Below are 7,055 nucleotides of genomic sequence, written 5' to 3'. Positions count from 1 at the left end.
CCAAACAGGCTTCATGCCTCATGAATGGAGAAAGTCAACAGTCATCCCTTTGCACAAAGGTGGGCCATCTACAGACCCTGGAAACTACAGACCCATAAGTCTCAACAGTCTAATATGTAAAGCCATGGAAAGAATTATCATGGAGATGATCAATAGAGATATAGTAAACCTCCAGACACTGGACCCAACTCAGTTTTGTTTCATCAGGGCAGATCCTGCCTGCTCAATCTGGTGGAAAGTCACCAAAGTAATGGATGAGGGCAAAATTGTTCAAACTGCCTACTTTGACATGGCTATAACATTTGACACAATACCCCACTCAGGCATTGTTGACAAACTCAAGAGGTTTGGTACAAATCCATATGTCACCCAGTGGATAACCAATTGGCTCACAGACAGGACCCAGGAAGTTAGAATTGGGGAGTCCATTTCTACAAAGAGGCCAGTCACAACTGCAGTCCCTCAGGGATCAGTCCGCTCCTTTTTGGCATTTACTTCTCTGAAGTCAAGGCCAATGTCAGTGGTCTCTGGCTGACTAAAATTGCCAATGATTGCAAATTAGGAGCTGTCATTGAATCACCCACTGACACAAATATTCGCCAGGAAGGGTTAACACAGACAAACAACTGGTGTCATAGCCATGGACTAAAATTAAATGCAAAGAAATGCATAATAGTATAATTTTGAAGTCATCCATCCCTATTAACTATAATATTGACAACACACCCCTTAGAGTTGACCCAGTAGTCAAGGACTTAGGGACACACATAGATAGTAATCTAGCCTTTGATCATCATGTGTCTACAGTGGTGAGGAAATCATTCTATGCTGCACAACTTATAAACAAAGGTATGGCATCTAACTCCAAGGAAGTCATTGTTCCACTATAATTGACATTCATCAAACCTATCATTGAGTACAGTGCCCCCTTTGGTATGTACCTAGCCAGGCATTTCCAACAATTGGAATGCCCACAGAGGTTCCTCACTAAAAGAATACAGGGTGTAAGTAACATGTCCTATACAGACCACCTCAAGGCCCTATCCCTGTATTCCATCTTCTATGGGCTTTTGAGAGGAGATCAATGACTGGCATACAGGGCAGTGTTAGACCCTACTCTGATGGACCTCCTGCACATCCACAAAACAAACAGCACCAGAATAACCCATTCTAAAGACTTAAACCTTGCCTGTGATATAAATAGGCCCTGCTGGAGAAACAGGTATGTATCCCAGAGACTACCACATCTATGGAACAGGCTCCCCATCCATGTGAAGAAGAGTTCCTCCCTAACCCAATTCAAGTACAACTTGGACAATTGGATGGGAAACCGGAAATTCATCCTTGGTTTGGCACCTATGTCTCTAATGGACACAGGTAAATTGTAAATGGTTCTTCTCCCAGGCCCATCCTTACACTTATCAAGGGTATCAGAACTTGTCAGAGATTTTGGATGCATGGGTAGGCTTAAAAAGGCTCTTGTGGTCATTAGCCTAGTAAACACCTATGAACCTATGAACTAATAGTTATGTCAGTATTACACTTAACAGATGGACATGTTGTGACTGCACTAATGATTATGTCAGCTTTACACTTACCAGATATGCAGTTTCTAACTGCACTAATGGTTGTGTAAGCACTGTACTTAATAGATATGCAATTGGTAACTGCAATAATAGTTATGTCAGCATAACCCTTATGAGATAGGCAAATTATAACTGCACTAAAGCACATGTGCGGTTATCAGATGTGCAATTTGTAATTGCACTAATGACTATGTCAGCATTACAAACATCAGATGGGGATGTTGTAACTGCAATAATGTTTATGTCAACATTCCACTTACCTGATGTGCATTTTGTTACTGCACTAATGGTTATATCATAGGTTCATAGGTTCATAGGTTCATACTAGGCTATCTGCACTAGGGCATTTATAAGCCTAGCCAGAATGTGTTTGGCTTTCACCACCCATTTTAAATTTATTTTGCTATGCCCTTTTTTGAGGTTAGTATACTGTGCCTCTGTCTAACAGTGACACAGAAGTGATACCTGGGGTAAACCTACGATCTCCCATCCACTTATCAAGATTCCTCTTGAAGAGAGTCAATGAGGGACTCTGCCTAACCTGGACTGGGATTTTATTCCAGAGTGAATGGTGCCTCTGGGTTATGAATCTGTCCCTCCAGCATGTCCTATTTATTTCAGTGCTGAGGTTCAAGTCTCGAGCGTAGCTCGATGGGATTTGGATTTTCTGAGGTGCAGCATGTCCATTAATTCCAGGTTGGACATGGCTTTATACGTCAGGCACAGATCGTCTCTGAACAGGCGGTATGCCACTGAGTAGAGCTGGAGTTTCTTTAACCGGGCAGCATATGGCATCTGTTTGAGCCCTTTGATCCTCTTGGTGAGGTACTTTTGGGGTCTTTCCAGTTGCTGCAGGTGTCTGGTAAGGTACATCCCAAAAGGGTAATTGTACACAATTATGGGCCTGATGAGGGATGAGTAAAGAGGCACGATGACCTCCCCTGATCAAGATGTGAATCCCTTCATGATTAGGTTGGCTATATAAAATGTTTTTCTAACCACTTTGGCTACATGGTTGTCAAATGAGAGAATGCTATCAACTTGGGTCCCCAGGTCCCTAATTACTTCTTCTGTACTTAATGGATTACCACCTATGTGGTAATTTGTGGGCACTTTGTTTTTGCCAAAGGGGATGACTATACACTTTTTGGCATTTAGCTTGAGGCCATGGCTCTGGCACCAGTTGTCTGTTTCTATGAGGCCCTACTGGAGGATGCTTGTGTCGGCTGGAGAGTCGATTATGGTGCCCAGTTTGCAGTCATCTGCGAACTTGGTCAGCCACAGTCCTTCCGTGTTGGCCTGTACCTCCGAGAATTATATACCGAACAAGAGAGGTCCTAGGACTGAGCCTTGTGGGACACCACTTGTAACTGGTTTGGAGTCTGACATGGCTCCAGCAATTCTAACCATGTGGGTTCTGTCCTTGAGCCAGTTTGCAATCCACCTAGTGACATAGGGGTTTATATTTAAGCTGGTGAGCTTATCTATAATGTCCGAGTGGGGTATTGTATCAAAGGCTTTTGCGAGGTCCAGGTAGGCTGTGTGGACCACCTTCCCCTCGTCAATGGCCTTGGTGACTGTTTCAAAGAAATCAACCAGGTTTAAGAGGCAGGATCTGCCTTTAGCAAAGCTGAACTGGGTAGAATCCAGTGTCTGTAGGTCCCCAATATCTTTATTTATGAGGTCCATGATGATCCTTTCCATAGCTTTGCAGACCAAGCTAGTCAGGCTTATGGGGCGATAGTTTCCAGGATCTGTTGAGGCACCACCTTTATGGAGAGGGACCACTGTTGCTGTACGCCACTCTTTGGGCACATATCCTGTAGTAAGGCTGAGACTGAACAGTAGTTTTATGTTTGGGTTTAGCTCTTCTTGGAGTTCATGTATGATGCAGCCCAGGACACCGTCTGGTCCCATTGATGCTGTGTTTTTTGCTTTGGAGAGGGCGGCTCTTACCTGAGCATCTGAGATGTCAGGGGGGCAGTACTCTGCTGGGATAGATATTTGCCCTTTTGTGGGGAGGGGGGGGGAGAAGTTTGCGCTGAACCTGTCAGCTAGGAGGTTGGCAATGTATGTGGGTTCAGTGTATTTTTTGTCATTTTGGACTAATTCTGAGCATATCTGGGAATTACCACCCAGGTTCCTAACATAACTAAAGAAAGCCTTGTGATTATCCTTAGTGTCCTGTGCAATTTTTCTCTCAAAGCTGGCCTTAGACAATTTTATGAGTGCCCGTAGTTTTTTGCTAATACTGATAAGTGATGCTTTCCCTTTTTGGGATTTTGCTCTATCATTTAGTAGCTTCCTCTTTCTATTGTATAGTTTGTTTATGGCTGGGGTCCACCAGACAGGATGTCTGCCTTTGGAGGATTGGGTCTTGGTTTTATTTGGGATCGCATGATCCATGCATTCCTGAAGGTGTTCATAGAATGCGTTTATAAAGGATTCTGCGGTCTGGGCCGTATTTTCCACATGCCCGGGGGCTTTGAAGGATTCCACCTTGGTTTTGAGGAGTGTGAAATTTGCTTTAGAGAAGTTTTTCACTGTGGTTTTCTGGGCAGGGGGTGGGGTCGGGATGTGAATATCCAGTGAGATTAGTTTATGGTCTGATCTTACCAGTGAGGGATACACTTCTGGTCTGGAGCATAGAGTCCCCATGTTAGTGATGATCAGGTCCAGTATATTTTCTCCTCTTGTGGGAGTGGTAACAAGTTGTTCCATAGCATTTGAGTTTATAAATTCTAGGAACCTTTGGGCTAGGGTATTGGAGCTAGAGTAATGCTCCCAGTCTATGTTTGGGTAGTTGAAGTCACCCAATATAATGGTGTTTGGAGAGACCTTCATATTTTCCAGTGTTCTTAGGAAGGCCGAGTGGGGTTCCTGGGTTTGGGAGGGTGGTCTGTAGCAGGCTATGAACTGGAAGGTAGTTTTACCCACTGTTAGTTGCACATGGATAGTCTCTGATGCTTCGTGCTTTGCTGCCAACCTGGAGGTTTGGGTATCTTTGATGACTATTGATACTCCCCCTCCTTTTGTGGTTCGGTCCAAGTATTGGGGCCGAAAAGCATGGCATGAGGTATAACCTGGTAGTGCTGGCGTGCTCTCGGGAGCCCTGAACCAGGTTTCTGTTACTGCACAGATATCGATGTTCTCCATGCTAAGGAGAGTTTCGAATGTGTGCATCTTGAGGTTTAGACTTCTGGCATTGAGTAGCATTACTCTTAGTTTCTTATCCCTTGTGATACCTATTGAGGTGGGTTTGTCTTTTGAGCCTTGCCTAAAAAAGGCACTATGGGGGTGGCAAGAGCCTTTGCCAATATCTGAAAGCCCAGGGGTGACAGGTGCAAGCTGTCCCTAGCGAAGCATTGTGGCTTGTCGAGCATATCATCCCAAGCTGACAGGCATTGGATCCCCTTTGAATGACTCCAGTACTTAAGCCAATTGTTGAAATTGATCATCTTGTCTTCATATTGTGGCATCATTCTTGGTGAGGGTAAGATGTTACTCAAGGTCAGGGTCATACCGGCCTGGGCTACATGCTCAGAGAGCTCCTTTATGTCTCTTTTCATGTAGTCCAGGGAGGTACGTCTCAGGTCATTCACACCAGCATGGACAATGACTGAGTCATATTTGTACTTGCCTTGGAGTGACCTGAGTGCTTGTGTTATGTGGCGGATCCTAGCGCCCGACAGGCTGCTCACCGTGACCCTCTCCTTGTTCAGTCTGGTGAGCGGGACGTCAGTGTTCCTGACGATAGAGTCACCTATTACAAGTGTATCAGGTGTGTTGTTTAGTCTTAAGGGCTGTGACTGTTCGGCACACTGGCTTTGTGAGATATGTGTTGCACGTGTTTTGTTTTGGGGTAGCGGTTGCTTGGGTGTCTGCTTTGGAGGTCTCTGCTGCTTAGGCAGATCTTTATTTAGAGCCTTCGAGTATGTTTTTGTGTGATTATGTGTTTGGTTTGCTGTCGTGGTAGGTCTATGTGAGACTGGAATTGTAGTGAGTGTGGTTTCCTTCTCCTCCTGACTGGTTATGCCAGTACTGAGTTGAGAGAGCTTAGCCTCCAGTTTGGCTGTATGGTTGCATCTCTCACGTGTTGGAATTTGTTGGGAGGAGGAGAGGGTTGTCTGTGTATATGAGGCAGTTGTAACATTGCCTCAAGATTCCCAGATTCACCAGCTGGACCGGAGAGGAGATTGACAACTGACCTTTGGACATGCTAGAATAATATTGGGAATTCCTTAATAATTGAAAACAAGGGCTAGTGGGGAGTGAGGGTGTAGTGCTTTTAATTTTTTGTGCTGACTTATATAATTGCATTAGTAAGCAAGTGCCAGATAACTTAAGTGCAATGTGTTACAGGTAACTTAAATGCAAAAATGACAAACATTAACTTTCTTTCACGTGAAACAAGGAAATAAGTAGAGTAAGCAATGCAGATATCACTAGTGATCCACAGAAGTGCTGAGAAGCCGCGTATTAGGTGGAATTAGCGTTCCAGGGAAATAACAAGCAAACAAACAACAAGCATATAAACAAAGCTAGATTCAGCAGGCCTGGATCTAGTCTATGCTACAGCAAACAAGGTGTACCAATTTCAGTAAGATACAGTTCAAATATTCAGGCACTATAAACCTTTAACCAGAAATTCCCAGCTCAGAAGGGCAGAGTCCAGCCTCTTCTCCCACACGAATGCAGACCACGAACCTTCTTAATGTAAAATAACTGGCCTGAAGCCCAAGTGCTTAAACCAGAACTAATACACTTTAAGAATAACAGACACTGGGCTCTCAATCAGCAGTTCCCAACTTAGAAGGATGAAAGCTACCTGTCCTGCCACCACAGTGCATCCCACAAACCTTCCTAATGTAAAACAACTGGACTGAAGCCCAAGTGCTTAATCCAAAAGACTTAGAATGATAGCTACACTTTAATCAAGTTACTACCAAGCAGTAATAAATACAACTGAATACTTTAGAGAATGCCTGGATTAGAGCTCAAGTTACACAAACAAAGCTAGATCCAGCAGGCCCGAATCCAATCTATGCCACAGCAAACAAGGCGCACCAACTTCAGTAAGAAGCAGATCAGATATGCATGCACTATAAGCCTTTAACCAGACATTCCCAGCTCAGAAGGGCAGAGTCCAGCCTCTTGTCCCACAAGAGTGCAGACTATGAACCCTCTTAATGTAAAATAACTGGCCTGAAAGCCGAAGTGCTTAAACCAGAATTAATACACTTTTAGAATAACAGACACTGAGCCCTCAATCAGCAGTTCCCAACCTAGAAGGATGTGAGCTACCTGTTCTGCCACTACAGTGCAGACCACAAACCCTCTCAGTGCAAAACTACAGGTCCGAAGCCCAAGTGTTTAAACCAAAAGGCTTAGAATGAGTTACACCAAGCAGTAATAAATACAACTGAGTACTTTTAAGATGATGCAAAAGTAAAATAAAGTAGGTAGAAA

This window comes from Protopterus annectens, chromosome 5.part0, assembly GCF_019279795.1.
Source record: "Protopterus annectens isolate FY-2018-M chromosome 5.part0, PAN1.0, whole genome shotgun sequence".
In the NCBI taxonomy this organism is placed as follows: domain Eukaryota; kingdom Metazoa; phylum Chordata; order Ceratodontiformes; family Protopteridae; genus Protopterus; species Protopterus annectens.
The sequence above is the reverse complement of the archived record's forward strand: the minus strand, read 5'-3'. Positions refer to the sequence as shown.